The sequence below is a fragment of the Onychomys torridus genome, chromosome 6 (assembly GCF_903995425.1).
Source record: "Onychomys torridus chromosome 6, mOncTor1.1, whole genome shotgun sequence".
NCBI classification, from domain to species: Eukaryota; Metazoa; Chordata; class Mammalia; order Rodentia; family Cricetidae; genus Onychomys; species Onychomys torridus.
The window spans coordinates 1457703-1482010 of NC_050448.1; the positions used below are offsets into that span (position 1 = coordinate 1457703).

At 42.8% G+C, this 24308-nt stretch overlaps 1 pseudogene; it reads left to right on the forward strand.

Moving 5' to 3' along the window:
* The first annotated feature begins 2362 nt into the window (after nt 1-2362).
* LOC118585518 overlaps nt 2363-24308 on the forward strand; it is a 173065-nt pseudogene continuing 151119 nt past the window's right edge.

Sequence of the window (24308 nt, forward strand, 5' to 3'; positions counted from 1 at the left end):
AGAGAGATTAATATGTTTGTGGAGGAGCCTATATAGGCAACCTCGAGGCCAATCTTTGCTAGCTATGATACTGTGATCTGCCCCAGTATCCAAAAGTCCCATTATCTTGGTGCCATTAATGGTTAACTGTAATGTGGGTCTCTGATCTAAGTCTAAAGATAAAAATGTTAAATCTGTCCCTGAGGATCCGAATCCCTTGCTTCCTTTTTCTTTGTCATAGGCTGGGTGAAAATCATGTAAGCTGGGTAACAGGATAAGTTGTGCAATTCTGTCTCCCGGGAAATGGCAGTGATTCCTTTTGGTGATTCAACCATGATTTTAACTATACCTGTATAATCTGAGTCAATTATCCCAGGATGGATTCACAATCCCCTTAATGTAGTAGATGATCTCCCTATTAACAATCCCACTGTCCCAGGGTCAAGGGGGCCTTGAAAATCAGACTCCACTACTTGCACCCCCATTTGTGGGGTTAATATGAGTCTGGTGGTGGCACGGAGGTCCAATCCTGCTGAACCTGCAGTGGCTTGCCACAGTGTTTGGGATGTCTGAGGGTCGGCCACTGCTCTTGATTCCCTTCCTGTCTCTGATCCTCCATTGCCCCATATATTTGCAGGCCCTGAGGCCAGGGGCCCCGCTGTCCATTTTTTGGAGGAGTATTATTCCTCAGAGACTGTCCATTAATGTCCTTGATTGACCTGCATTCGCTCGCCCAATGTTTTCCTTTCTTACACTTAGGACACAGTCCTGGGACAGGGTGTTGGTCACTCCCTGGTCTCTGGTTACTTCCCCCTTGATTACTTCCTCCTTGGGGGCAGCTACGTCTCATATGCCCCATTTTACCACATCGGAAGCAGGTCCCAGTGCCGCCTGCCCTCTTCTGACTATTTTGTAAAACTGCAGCAGCCAGCCCAGCATTGGTTAGTGGTCCCCTTAATTCCCTGCACACTTTCATCCAAACCTCCAATCCTTTAGTTTTGTAAGATGTAATGGCAGCTCTACATTTCTTAGTGCACTGCTCATAAACCAACTGCTTAATTAATGGCATGGCTGTATCAGGATCACCAAATATCTTTCCAGCTGCATCCACTAGGTGAGCTACAAAGTCTGAGAAGGGTTCCATGGGTCCTTGGACAATTTTAGTGAGATTACCACTAACTTCTCCTCTATTGGGTAATGCCTTCCAAGCTCTGGTAGCAATGTTGTTAATTTGCTCATAAACCTGGATAGGATACCCATTTTGCTGATTTGCAAATCTACCTTGCCCAAGTAACATATCCATATCCCAAGCAGCTTGGCCTCCACCAGCAGTCCTGTTAGCTGCAGCCTGTTCACGAGCGAACTCTATCAGAAAGGCTTTCCAATCTAAATACTGACCAGAACTTAAACAGGCTCTTGCAAGCTTCATCCAGTCTGACGGAGTCATAGCATATCTATACAGAGCTTCCAACTGAGCTGTAATACCATATGTCTGGACAGATTCTGCTAATGATTTAATAATCTTGAAATCTAGAGGTTCATGATATCTCTGATTCTGAGGATTCTGAAATACTGGGAATGCAACTTGCATTTCTGTTCTAATTTCTCTCCATACTCTAGGATTAAAAGACACTCCACCCTCTGCCCCCATTGCTCCAGGATACGGAGGGGGAGCAGAATGGACCACACTCTCATGGCCCTTTTCTAACTGTTTGGATCCTCTTTTCTCTTTTCTTTTCTTTCTAACCTTCACTCGTTGCAATGACTCACAAACAGATTCAACATCCTCATCATCCAAGACAGAGTCGGAGAGATCGGAAGCACCCGAGTCTTCCAACTAAGAAAGGCTAGGATATAAACTTGTATGTTTTTTCTCATCTTTTGCCTCTTTATTCTTTATTGACCCTGCCTTTTCAGGTACTGCTTTCTCTGAGGTTGCCTTTTCTGATCTTTCTTCCTGCAGTATTTCCAGAGCAGTTTGGCCATTCTCAACTGCCTCACTGCATCTCTGATCTTCTAAACACCCTCTTATTAATTTCCAGACTGGTCTAACCCCATGCTTAAGTGTGCCTTGCTCTGCGGCGAAGTCTAGGTCTCTTCCCAATTTCTCCCAGGAAGACACTGTAAGACTTCCCGAAATTGCAAACCAAGGAGCAACAATATCACACTCTTCCAGAAATCTTTCTAGGGTGCTTTTCCTTATCTTCAATTTCTTAGAGAGAAGCAGCTCATTAAGAGCCAGAAAAATTGGGTGCGAGGAGGAAGCGCCCATCTTGGCATATCCTTTCTTCCTCAATTTGAGAGGTTTCTCAGAGCCTTTACCAAACAGCCCCAGCCTTCCGGTTTCACTTGCTTATTTTGTTTTTCTGATTACCTGTCCGCTATGGTCGCGGCTCTACTGTCCCGCTCCCCCTTTATCTACAGGTGAGAGCAAAAAACCCGCTTTTGTTGTGGATCCCCAATTTATCTGAGGACTTACCAGTGTACCCCCTGACTGCAGAAAGTTCTGAGCCACACAGAGAGATGTGGTAGTTCCCCGTATGGGCCACCACTTGTTGCGACTGCCTTGACCAGCAAGGATGATGCAATACCAGAGCTCTTCTTTAAGCAGTTTACTCAGGACCTTGTTAGTAGCGATGTCTCTCCCTGGGCAAGCCTCTCCCAGCCCTTAAGTAGGTCTGGGCTACCAACCCCAGACAGCCACATGGGCACTATCCATAGGTCCACGCATATGCAAGTGGCACACAAATCCAGCCATAGCCAAATAAGGAGCTGTTTACCACAAAGAGTACTTGCTGTTGGGAAGGCAGAGGGTGGAAGCCAGCGCCATCTTTAAGGTGCGGCTACACGCAGCTCTCTACAATTTCTCTGCCCTTGTCTAAGGATGTGCCAAGCTACTACCACTCTGATGTCCTTGGTATTATGGACTATCACCTGGAAATGTAACCCCAATAAAACCTTTCTCCACTTAGTGCTTCTTTTTTTGTTGTTAAGAGATTTTTCTATTCGTTTTACATATCAACCACAGATTCCCCTGTCTTCCCTCTTCCCACCACCCAGTCTTCCCCTCTAACCCACTCCCCATTCCCACCTACTCCAAGGCAATGTCTCCCCTGGGGAATCAGCAGAGGCTGGTATATTCAGTTGAGGCAGTTCCAAGCCCCTCCTCCCTGCACCAAGGCTGAGCAAAGTGTCTCAGCACAGGCACTAGGTTCCAAAAAGCCAGCTCATGCAGTAAGGACAGGTCTCACTGCCTGGGGGCCCCCTAAACAGCTCAAGCTGAACAACTGTCTCACTTATCCAGAGGGCCTAGTCCAGTAACTTGGGGGCTCCTCAGCTTTTAGTTCACAGTTCATGTGTTTCCACTAGTTTGGCTAGTTGTCTCTGTACTTTTTCCAATCATGGTCTTGATATCTCTTGCTCATATATTCCTTCCTCTCTCATCGATTGGACTCCTGGAGCTCTGTCTGGGGCTTGACTGTGGATCTCTGCATCTGCTTTCATCAGTCACTGGATGAGGTTCTATCATGACAGGGTGTTCGACCTTCCAATTACCAGAAATGGGGGCAGCTCAGGTACCCTCTTGACCACTGCCAGTAGTCTATGGTGGAGTCATCTTTGTGATTCCTGGGGACCTCTCCAGCACTCTGCTTCTTGCTATTCTCATGGTGTCTTCATTTATCATGGTGTATCTCTTTCCTTGTTCTCCCACTCTGTTCCTGATCCAGCTAGGACCTCCCGTTCCACTAAGCAGAAGATTATTGTAGATTTTATATAGTAAACAAGAAACCTGCAGTATCCAATGGAGTGTTAGATAAGTGTGTACTTTACTATGAACACTCTAAGAGGTCACAATTCCTAATTGTGGTAAGTCTTCAGGGATGTCTTTGAGCAAAACAGTCTCAAGTGCCTTACAGAAGGGCTTCCAGTCTGGTGTTAGAAAAAAAAAAAAAAAACACAAAAAACAAAAAAACGGGTCCTGCCATATAAACAACCATTCTTTTTAGATTCTCTCAGTGTGCATTGACTAACAGCTAAGGAGCCTGTTCTCTTTGAGTGTGTCTCAGGCTAGGTTTTATGATAATGTAATGATTTGGATTCATGTCCCTTGTTATTGAATTTTTAGCTACTTTCCTTCTGAAAACATGCTTACTCCTGCTCTATTGTTATCTAGAGAACATCTGCAACATTGTATTTTTCTTGGAACTTAAGTTCTCAGTTAGGGTGCAGCCAGAGGCTGAAGCTAAATACAAACAGCTTACAACAGGTGTGCTCTGAGTTGTCTGCTGTTATCCCAGTCCTTGTCTTTCTCAGAGCCTGTATTCTTCTGAGCCCAGCAGGGCCAGCTCCCTGGCCAGGGATAGCTGATATGTGAAATATGGCATTGTTCTTGTTCTACCTGGGCTTGATGCACCAGAGCCACCGATAAATGGTATTATTGCAGATTAATATTGAAGTACCAGATCCCCTGTGATGCAGCACAGGAGGCAAGTGGCATGAGCCTCAGCCTGCAGATCTCTCTGTTCTGCAAGCATGGCTGCCCCACATCTAGAAGTTGTCCTGGCGGTCACAGGGCAAGGATATCTGTCACCCTGGCTTAGGGATGGGAGTAGAGAGGAATATGAGAGCAGTAGTGAGCAATTCTCTCCTAAAGATATTAACATTAGATTATTTTTTGACTTTGTACTAGCCAAAGCATATGACCAGTGCTCACTCTTTGCTGACCTTGACACGAAGGAGACACAGCAGGTAATTCAGAAATGGGGTTCCAGTTTTGGATCTAAGACCTCTGTGAATGGATGATTTCTCTTGGTTCAGTTTGCTCCAGCTAGGTGAAGACATAAAGTCTCCAGTCAGCATGAACTTTCCCTAACATTTCCTGAGTCTTAGACTCTAGACTCACCCAACACTATCCCTGTAGGCTTTGCTTCTACTGTGGTTGACCTAAATTTGGGGGTACAAAAATTTTATAAAAATTATGTAAGCCAATACTAAAATGAGAAAACAATTCAAAAAATATCAACTTTTATAGTAAACAGTTACTGAAAATATCACAAAAATGTAATAATTACATTAATTTGTATAAGAACATGAAATGTATACTGATTATCTGACAAATATCTCCATCACTGTTATATTCTGTATTGTGGGCTACATATTTCATGACTGTGTCTTCTTATGGTAAAATTCTATATCTTTTTTTATAGCTAAACTAGAAAGATAATTCAGATTTTACAGGAACATGACTGATCAAAATTTATTATTAATGATAATTAACCAAATTTTAATCCCTTTTAGCAATGGCATGTGCGTTCTTTGTGGTGGTATCAAATTTGGGGAAATATCTCATGTACCTTTGTGTATGAACTGTAAGGTTTTGTGCATGTAGGCACATGACCAGTTTGTCTGAAACTTTGATCTAACTCAATGTTCATTCTTTGCTGACCTTAAAGACACAGCAGGGATTCAAAGACAGGGTCCTACTCATGACTCTACAACCTCCATGTAGTCCTGACCAATCAGAAATGGTCTTTAAAGTAGATGGTATGCATGAGCCAGGCCCATGGGAGCATGCCTATCCCATCACTCTCTCTGTACCCTGCAGCTTCACCCTCACTCAGCTAACTTATATTTCTGCCTTATAAGCTGCCTGCTCTTCCTCCCCTATATATACCTTTGGAATTCAGTCCCCTTCTGTGCTGTCCACTCATTTGCCCTCAGCCCTGTTCATTTTACTGCCTCTTCAACTGATTCAGACTCCCTCAAAGAAAGACAAAGGGTCTTTCCACCTTGTAGAATACGGCTTCACTAAAACAAACAAAACAATCAGTGTCACAAGCCAAAAGTTCCAGAAACTACAGGATTCTTTTCCTTTCTATAGCAGACTTCACTCTGCTTTGATTCAACAACTGTCCATTGTGATCAAAGCATCACTGACCATGAACTGCAAGTCTCTCCAGCCTCCTTTGCCTGATGCCAGGGGTCTCCTCTCTGGCTTTCAAGATGATGCCACAAGGATGGGAACCTTGATCAATAGGGGACTACTAAGGGAAACTGCCGCTGGGGCCATGCTGACCTGAGCAGCCTGTACTGTGGGGGATCCATGGTGACTTCACACCTGACTTGCTGCTAAGGACTGTATATGGGTCCATGGTTCTGTTGCAGATAGGGTCTGTATTGGTGTCCATGGCTGTGTTACCACAGGGAGTCATGCTAAGCTCTGCCCTTCACTGGCCCTAGAATAGCTGGCAGGAGGAGAGCTGGCCCTGCCACCCAGTGGGTCAGCTCCTCGTCTCCTTAGGAGAGATGGCCCCAACCCTCAGTATGGGTGTGGAAGAACTGGCCCCAAGTGGCCTGGACTGACCAGTTCAGCTACCACCCAGGCCCACATCCTAGACCTTGCGTTGGCCCAACCTAACATCTACCCTGTCAATGACCTGTTGGAGTGTGAAAAAGGACTAGTCCTATGGAATGATAGCCACGGGATCTCCATGACTGGGAGCAACAGTAGAGTCCAATGATAATGGTGTGCCAGAAGCCAGAGGCCTTGAACAAGACAAATGACTCATTGAAATGAATATTTGTAGGTGGGGATGACTGGACAAAAGGGTATATACTGTGTGACACACTGCAGCTCCCAGTGCCAATAAGATGAATGAAGAGGTGTTGGAAAGGTGGGAAAGATGGTGGAGTGAGGTGGCTTTTTATTTTGTTTTTAATTAATTGGGAGGGATGCTGCATGTGTGAGGGGCAGATATAGAGGGACTAGGGGATGAACTGGATTAGTGCTTGAAATTCCCAAAGAATCAATAACAAATTATATTATAAAAAAGAAAATAATAAATAAGGTCGGGGGTTAATTACTGTATTAACTTACTAGTGCATTAGCTTGTCACACATGTTTCCTGAATGAATCAATCAATGAATGAGTTTTTATTGTGGTTAGTTCATTATCATTAACCTATTTTGTAAAAACTATTTTCATATCATCCAGGGTAAGGTGTCCTCCTTATACCTATATAACTGTGCTCTTGAGAGCAGTGCCTAGAAACAGATGTTATTGTGCTGAAAACATAACAGACTTGTTTCTTTCTGTGATGATGGTGGGAACCCCTTCCCTGCTTCAGAGAAGGCTAGATATTTCCTCATCCTCAACAAAGTGTCAAGGCAGAGATCTCGAATTTAGTGCCAACTGGCTAACTGGAAATTACATTGTACAGAGGAAGGGTAAAATAATAAAAGGCAACAAGAAATTGTAGTTAAGAGTTTTCCTGCCTGGCCCACAGTCAGGACAAATCTCTCTCACCTGCCAGGCCCATAGTCGCTCAGACCCAACCAAGTAAACACACAGAAACTTATATTGCTTACAAACTGTATGGCTGTGGCAGGCTTCTTGTTATCTACTTCTTCTATCTTAAATTAACCCATTTCTGTTAGTCTATACTTTGCCACATGGCTTGTGGCTTACTGGTGTCTTTACATGTTGCTTCTCATGGAAGCGGCTGGCAGTGTCTCCCCCACAGCCTTCCACATCCCAGAATTCTCTTCTCTCTTGTCCCGCCTATACTTCCTGCCTGGCCACTGGCCAAACAGCATTTTATTTATACAGAGCAATATCCACAGCAAGAAATGAATGAAACAATTTTTCCTTAATCAAAGCATGTAGCATGTCTTAATGTCAGTCAGTGATCAAAAGATGATGTAAACTTCCAGAGCAAAAGATCCCCTTACTGCCAGCTGGTCTGTAGCTGATGTGGCAAAGCCAAGTCAGTTCATTCAGCTCTTTACTCACCAGTAGAATTTATTTAAATTCCTTGCACTCCCCAATCTCCGTTTTTATCACCCACCCATAGCAAATTACCAGTATTGATAAATCATTAGAAAATAAAATAAACAACAATTTTATTGACAGCCAAATGAAGTAATGCCCTGGTTGTGTGGGTTTTTGGCAATTGAGCTTTTTGTATTTATTATAACTCCGAAAGCAGCATGTGTTAAATTTTTGATATATGCACTGCTCATGGAAATCTTTATCTACATTAGCTGAAACACTAATTTGCACCCTGCTGCATCCTAAAGGTCTGATTTATTGTGAGTTTTTGAGGTTTACTAATGAAAGAGTTTGGAGTGGTTTTTAGTGGCCTGAGAAAATTTTATTTTTAGATGCAGAAGAATGTGTCAGTGTCTACACCACTCATGTTCTCCTTATTAGTTTGGATGGATCATGTAAACCCCATACTGTTTACAGTGGCTGGCAGTATGACAGACTGATGTGCAGGCTGGGGACTACATGCACGTCAGCACAAATTCAGTGATGAGTATAAAACAAAAAAACATAGTGTCCTCAAATATTCTGGGGGGAAGAAATGCCTACAAAATAAGGAGAAAAGGGTTTATACAATTAAATAAATACAAATGAAAAATAGGAATCCAGAACTGCAATAATTTCCTGCATCTTATCAAGTTATTGCCCTGCCTCCTCTATTGTCATGTCAGGGTGGGAGGGAGGCACTCTTATTTGATGGCTGATGCATTTTGAGCATCTAGAAGATAGTCTGTGCTCAATATATCACTGAAGAATGGAATGACATTTAACCTTCTGGCAGAACTGAAAATATTTTGAAGACATACTTGTTCTAACCCCCTAGACACTGAAATTTCCTCAAAATTCTCCTGCTGAGGTAGAAAGTCTGGGGCTCTCAGGGAAGCTAGTGGAGGAACTTGACTCCTAGAGGAATAATCCAACTTGTGAGACCCAATGGAACCTAAACAATGGTGGGTAAGTCACTTTGATAAGTACACACTAATTACATATACCTCTTAATTTTTACTGAACATTTTTAAGGACAATAATGACTGGGCTTCTTTTTCTTTCTTCTCAGTGTGGTTACATTGAATAAAATTTCATCTCTGTTTTTCACTGTAAGTGGGCTCTTTCAGTTTTGTTATTAGGGACAGAATGCTGAGCACAGCCAGTTAGGGTGCCTGAACCCAGACTCTGATTCTAACTCTGATAACTTGTGGAGGGGCAACCCACCACCATCACATATCCCAAGAATGCTCTTGAGTTGGAGCAGCAGGAAATGTTAGCTAGAATGATAGAGGGGAGATAATGATAGAAAACACAGGATAGCCTCAAGAGGGCCTGTTCCAAGGGGCCCTGATTGTCTCTGCCCTAGGGTATTTATATCTATAGCAATGTAAGACATTTCAAACAAGTTGTTGCTCTTTAAAAGTAGCATCAATAATCTACCTTCTCATCCTATCATATCTATATCCCCTTTTCTTCTTTAGAAAGAGATTGTATTTATAATCAACCTGTTTTAAATAAAAAATATTGTTTTTTCTATGTCCCACACCAGAGGGCTCTTCTGATATGGGACAGAAGACTCTCTCAACCTTTTGTTTTAGCAATATGCTTGGGTTTAGAGAAAGAGTGAGCCAATTCCATCTCCAAAGCCTGGTTGGTATATTTGGGTATTTGGGCATAGCTTTTCATACTACTTCCTCCTGGATGAGGGTACTGTATTCTTATGGGGACATAAAGAAAATGTAAGGATTATGGGATACTCCATGAGGCTGTATTATTTGAGCCAGTTGCCTTGAAACAGCTCTAGATGTTGGATCATCTGGACCATGGTTTCATCAGAGAGCTTTTAGGGGGTCTTAGCTGGTCAAACCTGATGTATCTTAATCTGGAACAAATCCATATCCTCTTGCTTTTTTGGGGAAACAAAAGCAGAGCCTCATTTCCAAAGCAACATATCCTTAAATCCAAATTTTGAAGTCAGTGTACCTTTAAAATATACTTATTGATTTACCTGAGCAGTATTTACAATCAAATGTCTTTCTGCAGTTAAAAATCCTGAAGACAGCACAATCCAGATTCTCTGTGTGATATCCATCTTTATGCGGTTTATTTTTATATTACTTTTATTTTCTCTTTAAAGACTTTATTTTTAAAACTATCTATTTCTTTATATAACTGTATATATTACTTTTTTTTCTCTCTTTCAAGCCTACATACATTTTTACACACATTCTAACTGTTTAGAGGTTTATCCCAAATGAATCTGTCTTATTGTGAACCTATTGCTTTAAACTGAAGCATTTCTAAGACTGAAATGGCAGCTGTGGCTGCTGGCTCTGCCCACCTCAGCTTTCCAACATGGTGGTAGTACCTTTACCACCAGCTCTGGGTCTAGAGCCATGTGCACCATCAACTATCAGAAGCAGTTCTATCAAAGCAGATAGCCCAGAAACCTCTATTTTTAGTCTTTACAGACAAAGGCTAAATCCACCACTCAGTGTAATGTGTGGCTTGCAGATACCACGCTCTTGCCATACTCAGGTCAAATATGCCTGCCAGGAACCCACCACATAGTAGCTCAAGCATGCAGGCTGCAGCTAACTTGAGAGAGACAACTAGTAAGCTGGTTTTTTAGCTCCATATTAGAATCTTCTTTTTCGGGTTTTAAGTGAAAATTCTTACCCCACATTGAGTGCCAAATGTAGACAAATTTATAAATGATCTTATTAAATAAGAAACTCAGAGCCAAATACAATGTTAAAGCCTAAGAGATCAGAGCAAGAGCCACGACTCCCTTTAGCTTACCACTTGCTGTTATCCTTCGCCTGAGAGAGAGACCTTCTTCCTGTGTGTCTTGCATTTTATTGCTTTCCTGTTCTACCTTCTCATTGGCTCTAAGCCCAGCCACATGTCTTCCTTGTCACTGCCTGTCTATACAGACCTTCTGGTCTCTATGGTTGATACTGGGATTAAAGACTCAAGTGTCTGTCACCATGCTTGGCTGTTTCCTTGACCACACAGAGACTCTGCCTGCCATATGATCAGATTAAGGGCATGGGCTACCACCACCTGACTTCTATTCCTGGCTCTCTGCTAATAACCTCTGATCTCCAGGCAAACTTTATCTATTAATATACAAATAAAATAACATTTCAGCACAATTAAAATATCACCACATTACTATAGAAGGATAAGAAGGTAAATTATTGATCCTACTTTCTCTCTCCCTCTCTTTTTTTTTTTTTAACTTATAAACTGTATGGCCGTGGTAGACTTCTTTCTATCTAGTTCTTATATTTTAAATTAACCAATTTCTATTAATCTATAAGTTGCCACTTGGCTCATGGCTTACCAGTATCTTAACATCTTCTTCTCATGGCAGCAGCTGGCAGCATCTCCTGACTCAGCCTTCTTGTTCCCAGCACTCTCTTCTCTCTTTGTCCCACCTATACTTCCTGCCTGGCTACTGGCCAATCAGCACTTTATTTACCAATCAGAGGAACACATTCACAGCATAGAGAACATTTCACAGCCCAGAAAACATTAAAGCAATAATGAGGGAATATGTCAAAAGCCATATAAAGTCCCCCTTCTTCCTCTTCTAAATGTCTTAGTTGGCTTGTTCTCTTAGGTGTTGGAATTTCCTGTGATGAACCAGCTTGCCTCCAACTTGGGCTTGCAAGCCATCTTATAATAAAGACAAACTAAGTTCATCCCTGTTTATCATTAAATCTCTATTTCTCTTTTTGTGGGGAGGGATTTTTTTTATTATTATTATGTGTTTTAATTGTATACATCAGCCATGGGTTCCCCTGTCGTCCCCCCTCCCGCCCCCACGCCCACCTTTCCCCCATCCCCTCCCCTCCATTCCCATGTCCTCCAGGACCAAGACACCCCTGGGGATTCATTTAAACCTGGTGGATTCAGTACAGGCAGGTCCAGTCCCCTCCTTCCAGGCTGAGCATGTGTCCCTGTGTAAGCCCAAGGTTCCAAACAGCCAGCTCATGCACCAAGGACAGGTCCCGGTCCCATAGCCTGTGCGCCTCCCAAACAGATCAAGCTATTCAATTGTCTCACTTATCCAGAGGGCCTGATCCAGCTGGGGGCTCCACAGCCGTTGGTTCATAATTCATGTGCTTCCATTCAATTGGCTATTTGTCCCTGTGCTTTTTGCAATCTTGGATTCAACAATTCACACTCTTGCAGTCCCTCCTCCTTCTAGACAGTTGGATACCTGGAGCTCCACCTGGGGCCTGGCCGAGGATCTCTGCATCCACTTCCATCAGTTATTGGATGAGAGCTATTTCTCAAAGATTGGACTATGCCCCACCTGAAACTTAACTACAGATGTTTCTGTACTACCTGTTTCAGGAAATAGGAACCATGCCTTTGTTTCAAAAAGTTGTTATGACTGCCTTGCAACTGTGCTTTTGTTTCAGGTTGTTTTGGGTTTGGGTTTTGTTTTTTTCTTCTTTTTGGTTTTTCGAGACAGTATTCCTCTGTGTGGCTTTGCACCTTTCCTGGAACTCACTCTGTAGCCCAGGCTGGCCTCAAACTCACAGAGATCCACCTGCCTCTGCTTCCTGAGTGCTGGAATTATAGGCATGTGCCATCACTGCCTGGCTGTTTCAGGTTGTTATGACCATCTTGCAACCCTACCTTTGTTTCAAAGGATTATGACTACTTTGCTATGACTACCTTTGCATGTTCTGCTTCTGTAACCCTGCTTATTTGGCTGCCAAATTCCCCATTTGGAAACCCCCAACCACTAAGCTATAAAAATTTTACCTTCCCCATATCCAAGGCTGACCTTTGGAATCTTGCCTTATGAATAGGCAGTCTGTATATAAAAAGGCTTGCTTTTTACTCAAAGAGGTTTGCTTTATTTAATTTGGTCAGTGATGATTTGGGTTGGTGTTCTTTCTACTTGTATCTTTGTGATTGACACTCAATCTTACTTCCTCATGTGGAAAGAGTTTAGAATATTCAGGAGTCAATCTACCCTGTAGTAGACTGTTCCCTGAAAAAGTTGGCTTCTCATTTTTTTCAAATCCTAAACACTCAAAAGACATGTGAGTATAAGGAGTCCCAGAAGGAACCCTCAGCATCCCCTCCTCTGGGATGCAGGTAATATTTCAGGCTTAATGCATCTTGATAATAATGTACATTGCTCTTACTATTTCCAAAACATTTCTGAGAAAACTCATGAAGTTCAGGCAGTTAAGCAAGTAGTTTGTTAGGTGTTTTGTGAAGATCTAAAGCCTGAGGAATGCTACAAAGTCACACCATGCAACAGACCGAGATTTATTGGAGGTGTATACAAAGGCTCCCTCTGAGCAAGGATGGAGAAAGTTAGCAGGTTGTAAAGGCACAGGAGAAATATGGGGGTATAGTACATGCACATAGAGAGAGTAATCGACTTGTGGAGACAGTAGAAATGTGTAGAAATTTGGCAGCTGGTGATGATGTGGCTGTTGGTGCAGCACTGCAGGCAGGCTAGGGGAGCACCGGGTTCTAGAATGTGGGTGGTCCTTGGTTTACCAACATTATTCCCTCTGATTTATTATAAAGGTTGAGGAAATAGGAAGGCATGGGTGGTGAGGCAGGGATGAGGGCACAGTGCTATTTAGATTGCTTCTTGCTGTTTGGGGGCATCAACATCTTTGGGGCACTCTTGATCCTCACTGTCAGAGTATATTTGGTTGTCTCCATCTCTGTGGCTCGGGGTTAGTAGTCCTATAATAATAACTGACTGATTGTTTGACTAAAGATTTTTTTTAATTTATCATTGGAGAAATATAGAGAAGAAATTGATAAAATTGGGTTCAATTAATAAAAGCAAGAAAATGAGAAGGAAGGGCAGGAATGACAGTATCCACTTCCATAGGGGGTTCTCAAAGACCCATAGGCAGGAAGCATTGCATTTTTCTTTATGTTTTTGGAGGTCTGTTTGAAGTTGTTGGATTTTGTTTCTTACTATGCCCAATTGATTGACATAGAAGCAGCATTCCTCTTGGAGGAAGAGGCATAGGCCACATTTTTCAGCAGTAATAAGATCTAGTCCCTGTCAGTTTTGAAGTACCACCACTGTAAATAGAAGCTAGTTCCAGGAGGAACACACAGCCAGCAATTCCCAAAGCAGCCAGGTTGGATAACATTAGGAACTGCTAGGCCAAGGTCAGAGTCTAAAGCAGGAGACAAAATGACAGCATTGTATTATTTAGGAGAAGGGATGTTAGAGAGGCTATTCCTTGAAGGAATATTGAATCACATCTATCCCTCCTACCTTCTGGGGTTGAAGAATCAGGATATATTTCCTGTGGATTTTAATTGTACTTACCTGGTGCTAGGGGTTGAAGAAGTGATAGAACTTACCAGCAACACCTGTTTCCCACCTGGGATCCTGTGAGTCCATGATATAGATGAATGACCCCATTTCATCCATAGAGGAGTGACTCAGGGTGAGGATACACAAATAGCACATGGTATTGGCAAAGCCAGTTTTGGCAGCCACCATATATGTCTAGCCATTCTTAATAACAGGTTTCTGTATGGTCATAGGGGAAGCAGGCAAAAAGATCATAGATTGAAGGAGAAGGAGTAATGTCTTAGGGTTATATTGCTGTGAAGAGATACTATGACCATGAAAACTTTTATAAAAGAAAAAATTTAATTGGGGCTGGCTTACAGTTTCAGAGTTTTACTCTATTATAGTTATGGCAAGAAGCATGGCAGTAGGGCTGGAGAGATGCCTTAAAAGCACTGGTTGCTCTTCCAGAGATCCTGAGTTCAATTCCCAGCACCAACATGATGGCTTACAACCATCTGTAATAAGAACTGGTGCCTTCTTTTGGCATGCAGGCAGACATGCAGGCAGACATGGTACTGAAGAAGTTGCTGAGAGTTCTCTATCTTGATCCTCAGGCATCAGTAGGAGACTGTGGGCCACACTGGGCATAGCTTCAGCATAGGAGACCTCAAAGCCCACCTCTAACAAGACCATACCCCTTGTGCCACTCCTTGTGGACCAATCATTTAAACACATGAGACTATGGAGGCCATTCCTATTCAAACCAACACAGATGGATACGGGGGTGATGGGAACTTTAATTGACTCCTGACAACCTGCTATGGAACAATTTCCCAACTCTATTTGGAGGGACTTTTTGTTATAAGTGGGTGTCTCTTGAACTTCAAATCTCCCTGAACAGAAGTTGCCCTGAACAGAAGAGGGAAAGGAGAAATTTGTGTCCAATCTGGTAGAGATGAGCACAGCTGTCAGGATGAATCTTCATTCTTATGGAACCAGAGACAAGGTGTTGATCTAGGTGTTTTCTGAAATTTAAGGGGGCAGGGCTCTGTTGGCATTGACATGTAGGAAAGGCAATTGTCTTGAGACAGGAGCAAAGGGCTTGAGGTGGGAGAGGTAAATTCAAGGAGGGAGGCCCTCAAGCTTAAAAGCTGTGGAGATTATAAGAATTGCTGTGAAGTGGCCTGTCATTTACAGGAAAGGGTTGAGAGACATTGGCATGGAGGAGAGAGAAGGACTTGATCCTGGATATTGATTGGGAATGGACAGGAGTTGTTATATGGCTGGGGTAGGCAGTGGTCAGTAAAGTTCCATAAGAGGAAGCTGACATGACAGAGTAGGTGACCCAAAGAGAAGCAAGGGTCTGGGTAAATGACTGAGGAGTCTGAACTGGCTATCTGCACATGAGCTCAAATGGCAAGATGAAAAGAGATCATTTGGGGAGAGCCCATAGCCTGAGAAGGGCCAGTGGCAGGAGCTTTTCCCAATTGCGGTGAAGTTCTGTCACAGTTTAACAAGGGTGTTTTTAAGGAAAAGCTAGTTTATTCTATCTTTCTTGAGGACAGGGGATGGTATGCCAAGAGATATTGAGAGCTTTAAATTGTAACATGAATCTCTAAAGGTCTTATTAATAAAAACAAACCCAGAGCCAGGTATTGGGGTGAATGCTGAAAGATCAGAGAAAGAGAACAAGCCACATCCAACTTTACTTTGCCAACTTCTCAGCTGATCCTGTTTCTTCAAACTGAAAGCCTCTGAGTCCTCATCCAGAATGGATCTCAGCTGAACTACTGCTAAGAAGCCTCTACTTCCTGGTCCTCATGCCTTATATACCTTTCTGCTTCCTGCCACCACTTTCTGAGATTAAAGGCATGTGTCTTTCCCAAATAAAGACATGAGATCTCAAGTGCTGGTATTAAAAGTGTGTGCCACCACACCTGGCTCTGTTCCTAGTGTGGCCTTAAACTCACAGAAATACACACAGATCTCTGCCTCCCAAGTGATAGGATTATCACCATTTTCTGGCCTCTATGACTATCTAGTGGCTGTTCTGTTCTCTGATCCCAGATAAGTTTATTAGGGTGCACAATATATTGGGGGACACAATATCACCACATTAGATAAGTTTGGGGAAACCTGGGAGGTGAATTCAGGGCCATTGTCTGAATGGAGAGAGGCAGGGATTCCAAACTGGGAAAGTATCTCCCAGAGGAGGAGGTCAGAAACTGTCTGAGCCCATTTGTTGGTGGTGGGGAATGCCTCCTCCTACCCTGAACAGAGGTCTGTGAAGTCCAGGAGGTACCTAACTACCTAATGCATTTGACTTTAGGCATGTGAGTAAAGTCAAGTTTCCAGGTGGTTACAGGGAAAGCCTCTGGCTTGGTGAGTAGGAAAAGGAAGGCAGCAATACCTGGAATTGTAGTCTGATATTTGACAGATTTTACAAGAGGCAGTAATAGCCCTTAAGAAACACAAATCCTCAGGGATGAGCTGCAGGTGAGACTTAATGAAGTGAAACAAGGCTTGGCTATTAGGATGAAAGAGCTGATGTAGATAGAACAAACTTTGTGGAGTGTCAAGGGTGATAGTGGTGATGTGGGTTGAAAAGCAATGATATCCTGTAATGAGTGAGAGGGATCCAGATCTCCAAGGGCTGCACCTCTAGACACCTCGTCAGGTCAGTTATTTCCCTAAGAGATGATGGAATCATTATCTTGTGGGATTGGCAGTGGTTAATTCCTATAGTTGTAGGGAGATGGCAGGCTTTTAGCATGGCCATGATTTGGTTTGAGTTTGGTTATTGATTCTGCATTTGTTGTAAGATGTCTGTGCTCTTTCCAGATGCCAGCAAGTGACAGGAGAATGTGAAAGGCATATTTAGAGTCTGTGTAGACATTTAGGGATTGTCCTTGTGTCAATTGAAAGGCATGGGTGAGCAATATTAGTTCAACCTGTTGATTAGTGGTGCAGGCAGGGAGGTCTGTGCCTCAACCACTTCAGTATCTGACACTAGGGCATAGTCCACTCTTCAGGCCCCCTCATGTAAAACGAAGCTGCTATCTGTGTACTAAGTACAGATGGTCGGAGGTAATGTGCCCTCCTGTATGCACAAGGGATAGGGCAGTAGTTCCTCTAAGATTTCATTCAATACTAGAATAAAATGGGAAGTAGTCTGTGTTTGGTTGGGGAAGAAGATTTGAGACGCTGAGGGGTGAGCATGATTGGAAAGTAGGTATGGCGTTTTCTACTAGTGCCAACTGGAGACAGAGATCCCGGAATGGAAGTGAGTTTGTAAGCCTTTTTATGTTAAGAGGTGGAGCAGGTTGTGGGGGGAGAAAATACTGACAGGTGACCCAAAAGTTAGGGTTATTTGGATTCACAAATAAGGATCTCAGCAGCTGCTAAAGTGCAGGTTGCCCATCTCTGGGTGGTAAGGTAATTTTTTGACAGGTATGCAGGGAAGCAAAGGAAAGTTCCAGTTGGTGGTTTACAACTCCAAGGGGATATCACTCTTTTTCTGTTGCATAAAGAGAGAAGGGATGGGCTAGGTCTTGGAGATGTAGTGCCAGGACCTGAAGAAGGACCTGTTGGAGCTTCTGAAAGGGTTTGGTAATGGATATGAGGAGTTCATTTGAGGAACCAAGGGCTCCCTCTTATGTAGGGTGGGTAAGGATGGAAAAGACTGGGATCCAGGAGTATAAGAAGCCACCTATTCCTAGGAATGATAAAATCTACCCTTTTGTAGAAGGAACTGAGAGGGACTGGATTAGGTGTTTTCTATCCAAAGTTGTGGGTTGGGGTAAAGGTTAGTGCCAAATAGGTGACCTTAGGTATACACTGTTAGACCTTAGATGGTGAGACTCTATAGCTCTGTCTGGACAAGAAATTTAGAAGAGCAGAGGAGTTGGCTAATTTGTAGGGACAGAGTAAAGAGGAAAAGTACATCTACGTATTGTATGAATTTCGACTTGGAGAGAGACAAAGAGATCAGAGACCAAGGCCTGGCCAAATAGGTGTAGGCTGTCCTGGAACCACTAGGTAGGACAGTTCAGGTGAGTTGGGTAAAGAGGTGGGTGTCGGGGTCACTACAGGCAAAAATAAAGATGTTATGTGACTGGATGTAGAGAGGGATACAGAAGAAGGCATTATTAAGGTCCAAGACCAAGAAATGAGAGGTCCCTGGGGAGGGTGGAGGGGAACCACTGCATAATTGATGAGCCAGAGGTCCTGAATCAGGAGGGTGGGTCCCATTGTGCTTTATAGCTGCAACTATAGGGGTGTTAAAGCAGGGGGTGGGGAGAGATGTGGGACAAAGAAGTTTTGTTCCTAGGAGGTCAGAGATGATACAGGCTTAAGTTTCTGAGGCTCTAAAATGAGAATGGGTGCTGGGCTTGGATGATGATGGGGCAATGGTGTTTGGCAATGGAGGATTTGGGGGTATCCTAGACTTGGGGGGTCTACCTGGGAGGCCAGAAAGGAAATGATATGTTCAAACCAGTAGTCTTGGTGGCTAGGAGTAAGGGGAGAAAGGCTTCTCATGAGCTTGAGGTCAGGTGAATGGGGGAAGCAAAGGAAATAGAGCTTCTCAAGTTGGCTAGAAGATCCCTTCCCAGTAAGTGATCAGGACAGGTTGGCACCACCAGGAAAGAATGAGTGAGAGGAACACTTCTGAAAATGCAATTGAGTGGTATAGTCTGGTAAGTTTGGTAAGGCTATCTGCCTACCCCAACAATAGGGAAGTGAGGAGTTAGGTCCCCAAAACTCCATCAGGACCAAATAAGCGGTCTCAGTTTCCAGGATGAAGGAAGTGGATTCCCCTGATACTGTAATGACTACTAGTATTCAGGCCAAGGAAGCCAGGCCCCTTCAGTCATCCATGACCAGGCCTAAGAGGTTGGCTTGGGGGGGGGGGTGGCAATATGGGTCTAATGTCCCCATACCTCAAGGGACATGGGGGCAATTAAAAGCCCATTGTCCCTCTTGATGGCACTTTAGGCATGGCCAGCTTGGCCTACAGGGGTTAGGGCAGGTCCAGGTCAAGTGACGCTCCTGACTATATTTGATGCAGGTACCCAATGGTCCTTGAGCTTTAGGAGGCAAGGGAGCCTGGGCAGTTGGGGAAGCTGTTTGAATGTCCTTGGACAGTGTGGTAGTTTTAATGTAATTGGCCCCCATAAGCTCCTACTGGTTGGAGTCAGTATGGCCTGTTAGAGGAAGTATGTCGCTGTGGGGGCAGATTTTGAGGTTTCCTATATTCAGGATACTACCCAGTGTCTCAGTTGACTTCCTGTTGCCTGAAAATGTAGGACTTTCAGCTACTTCTCCAACATCATGTTGGCCTGCACACCACCATTTCTCCCCACTGTAATGGTGAACTGTAAACTTCCACCTCAATTTGTTTTTCATTATAAGAGTTGCTATGTCTCTTCACAGCAATATAAACCCTAACGGAGATAACCAGCATTTGGTATTTCTGTTTACAAGCTTTTTCATCTCTCCCACAGTATACTTTAAAGGCTAGTGCCAAGATTTCTGCTTGTGAAGTTAGGTGTCCTCTTTACAAGCACTTAAACTTGGCCCTAATATTGGGGGAAACTCTAGGAAAAGAAATAGGTTGTGAGGGAGTTGTTTACCCTCAGGGTCTAGATTGATATAGTATAAGAGAGCCTTTGTAAGGCATTCTAGGAATTGAGATGGGTTTTCATGTTTGTCCTGCATGACCGTTTGGAGTTGCTCATAGTTTCCTGTTTTAACAGTAGCCTTATGGAGACCTCCCAGGAGGTAAGTTGTATGGAGACCACCAAGGAGGGTGTTGTAATTTCTTCAGGAATCCCAGTCAGGGACACCTCAGCCCAGGCTGGGTATGCTGAGTTAGTTTGGTGGATTTTGTATGCATGTACATATGCAGTCTGTTCTCATACTCACCTGTGCTCTTCAGGAAGGAAATTGTTAGTTAGAATCATATCTATGTGGTGGAAGGTGAGACTACAGGATTGGTTATTTGTTGGAATTATTTAATGAAAGTAGGGGAGATATAAGATCCCAGTTCTTTTTCTATTTGAGAGAGTCCTCTTAATAAAAAGAGGACATGTACCTTGACCAGGCCATCCACCCCAGCAACCTCCAGCAAAGGGAGAACTGGGGTCAGGTTAAACCAGGTAGGGAAAGGTAGAGGAGGGAATCACATGACAGAGATAGTTTAGCAACCTGTGGCTCTGCTTGGCTTGGGCTATGTCACACATGCCCTTCCTAACAATGCATCTAGCAGTCAGGATCCCCACCTAACATAAAACTACATATACATCCTGCTCCAAGCAACATAATAAGTGGTTGTCCCTCTTTAGGCAGCCTTTCCCCTTTCCGAGTCAAATATATGCTAAAATATCTTATAAGCAATGGATCAATCCAGCCTGAACTAATTTGGAATACTTGCACAGTAAGGCAAACTGTGTCATGTGAGTGGATTTTAGGGAAGACCCCCTATTTAGCACTTCATGCCTGTGCATAATTAGAAATATCTATAATTTAAATCAGCTGCATCCTGGAGAGGACAAGTGTGGTAGAGAAAGGCTTACATAACACAAGCCTGCCAATCAAACAAGAAACCATGCACAGTATGTCCCTTAAAAACCCACTTTTTATCCCACTGGGTCCCATAAAATGAAGCCCTAAGCAGTAATTAAGACTTGTGGGCACTCTAGCTCAAGTAGCCTGCTGTTCCCTTGCATTGTATCCTATATTGTCTCTTTAATTGAAATTTTTGGTACATTGCTGTTTGAATTATTTTAGTAAAAAGCCAGAAATGCCGTGTCAGATTAGCCCTTTCCCCACCCTGCCTCCAACACACACACACACACACACACACACACACACACACACATATACCTGGAAAAATTGATCAGATTTATCTATGTTAATGTTTCTGTATGATATTGTTGTACCCTTTATAAATGAAGTTTGGTTTAGGTCTGCAGTCTGAAGCCAGGATGGTCATTAGTTATCCTGTTTCATCTTGTCCTGGGAAAACCTGACCTCAAGCCAAACCTTTCAGTCAGATTATGAAGCAGCCTGCCAAGAAACTTCAGCACTCTGGCACAATTCTAACAAGAAAAACCCTGATGCAAGATAGAGGAGAAATTTTAATTGAAAAACAGAACACACTCAGTATGAGGCTGTAAAGCTGACTTTTATAACAGGAGGGAGCTGTTCAGACTCTGGTAAATGCAGTTGTGAATTTTCACTTTGCCACTAATTGTCTGGATAACCCTGGGCTATCTGCCTAATTACTTTCTGTCTTTGGTTTCCTCACATTAAAAACAAGGATAATAATAGTTATCTTTAAGGTAGTTGGAAGGATTAAGTAGGATTATGTCTATAAAACATTTAAAGCAAGGCCTAGGAACACAAGCAATGCATTCACTCAATACAAGTTTCTTTCTCCAAACCTCCAGAAGAGATCTAAACAGGAGATGTAGAAGGAAATGCTGGGCTGGCTGAGGACTACCAAGACATGGGTGAATGTCTCTAAAACTTGTCGAGTAGTTAGCAAAACAAGAGGTTTGAATTTCAAACTCTCTCTTTTCGGGGAACTGAGAGGAGAGGCAAACATGGCTTTTACTAAGAGATAATGGGAGATACAGGGAAAATAGTGCCCACATTTATGTCAGAAGAGGCCTGCAAAGGGACAAGCACAGCTACAGTGAATGAACAGCTCACACAGAAAGGTAGACCATGGGCCCAAAGCCAGAAACTGTTCTTGGGTTGTTTTTCTTTTTAAAGTAAGCTTTTCCCCTCCTTGACACTAAATTTAACCAGCTGAAATTCTTTTTATGAAATTAACATTTTTTTAAAGATTTATTTATTTATTATGTATACAGTGTTCTGTCTGCACATATCCCAGCAGGCCACAAGGGGGCACCAGATCTCATTATAGATGGTTATAAGCCACCATGTGGTTACTGGGAATTGAACTCAGGACCTTTGGAAGAGCAAGCAGTGCTCTTAACCTCTGAGCCATCTCTCCAGCCCATTTTATTCACCTTTTTCAAAAGAATTCAATTTAATAAGAAGTGGGCACTTTCTCATAGGGAGGAGACTCCCTGTGCTCTAGCCCTTCCTGGAGGAACCAGGGCATGTTGTAAATGTTCCTCACTCCTGCCTGGGTAGCTGGAGCCTCCATCAATTGGAGTTGAAAAAAAGGTGAAGTTATTGTATAGAAAAAATGAAGCATAGGGAATGTTCTCTGAATAGAAGCCACCAATCTTGTGTATGGGAAAGAAACACAGTATCCTCGTTGGCTTCAGTTGTCAACTTAACACACCTGGGAAAAGGGAGCTTCAATTTACAAATTGTCTCCATTTTCTTGATTGCTAATGAATGTGGAAGGGCTCAGCCTACTATGAACAGTTCATCCTTACACAGGTAAGCTTAGGCTAAATAAAAAAGTAGATGAGCAAGGCAGGGAACCAAGCCAGTAAGCAGCATTCCTCCATGGTTTCTCTTTCAAGTTTCTGCCTTGAGTTCCTGTCTTGGGTTTCCCGGTTGGTGAAGAAATAATCCCTTTCTGTCCCTAACTTGCTTTTAGTCATAGTGTTTAATCACAGCAAAAGAAACCAAACTAGGACACACAGCATGAGAAGAGATAGAGCTGTGGAATAAATGACTGGTGTAATTAAGGCCATTGTTTAGAAAGAACTTTGTTACTAAAGGATGAAAGTGCCAGCAGTCAAGTTAAAGCAATGAAACCATGTTCCCTGGACAGTTTCACAGAGAATTAAGCTGTTCTGTGCTGTGGTTTTTTAACTCCTAACTTAAGGTCCTAACAAGTCCTTGGCTTCTCCAGGCTCTTTGTCTCATCTACTATGCTGAACTAAATCTAATGATATAAAGCATCCCTCCAGAATCTGGAGAGTTGGCTCAGTAGTTAAGAGCATGTTTTTTCCTCCAGTCGACCCAAGTTATTTTCCCAGCAGCCATATAGCTGTCTTACAATGATCTGTAACTCAGCTTCAGGTGATCTGACACCCTCTTCAGGCCTCCATGGGCACTGGCATACTCATGGCATACATTCACAGATACATACAGAGACATATTTCTTAAACTACTTAATCCACCTCCAGCCCTCAAAAACTTACACAAGCCTGATATTTTTCATTGGTGAAGAGACAGCTCTGAATCTTTGCTTCTGGATTTACTCTGTTCTGTGATAGGCCTCCCTCTTGCTTCAAGCTTTGTGAGCTTCCTCTCTGGGTTTTAAGGGAAGCCCTCCTTTGTTTTAAGCATCTGGTATCCTGTTTTTGATACATGGTTGTTCTTTTGTAATGCTCTTCCAACTTCAAGGTCTAGTCATGGCCTGTGGCCCTTTCTTCTAAGGAACCTGCCATCACCCATTTTTCTGTTTAACACTACCTCTTTCCCTTTATAGATCTAAAACCACAAGAAAAGGAAGACACTATTGACTATAAAATATTCGTATAGCCTAAGACACAGCATTACATGTGCTTTGATTGCCAGAAACTAAAAAAACCTAACTTCTACCATAAGAAATTCATTACTGGTTTCATCAGATGTGAGACACAGAGGGAAAAAGTTGTCAGTTCGACTAACACAATACTCTCTGGTGACAAGAAACTTTTTTTTTCTTTTCTTTTTTTTTTTTTTTTTTGGTTTTTCAAGACAGAGTTTCTCTGTGTAGTTTTGGTTCCTGTACTGGATCTAGCTCTGTAGACCAGGCTGACCTTGAACTCACAGAGATCCACCTGACTCTGCCTCCCGAGTGCTGGGATTAAAGGCATGTGCCGCCACTACCACCCAGCTGATAAGAAACCTTTATGTATTTGAAGAAATCTGTGAAACTTACTTAGATATGCATTTATCATACAAGTATTAAATATCATAATTAATTTCTATCATTATTTGTCATCAGTCATATTGCTTACTAGTCACAAAACATGTTCCCATTTAGCCCCAAAACTTTAGAGTCAGTTTTAAATTAATAGTCATAATAATCCATATTTGCCACTGCACAGTTGCTCTGTAGTCTCCACTACTTGAAGAGTTTCTTTTTATTTATTTTTTTGTGACAGGGTTTCATATAGCCCAGTTTGCCCTCAAACTTGGTATGTAGTCAAGGATGACCTTGTATTCCTGATTCTCCTTCTGAATGCTGGAATTACAGGTATGTGCCACCACAGCCAGGTTTTAGAAATC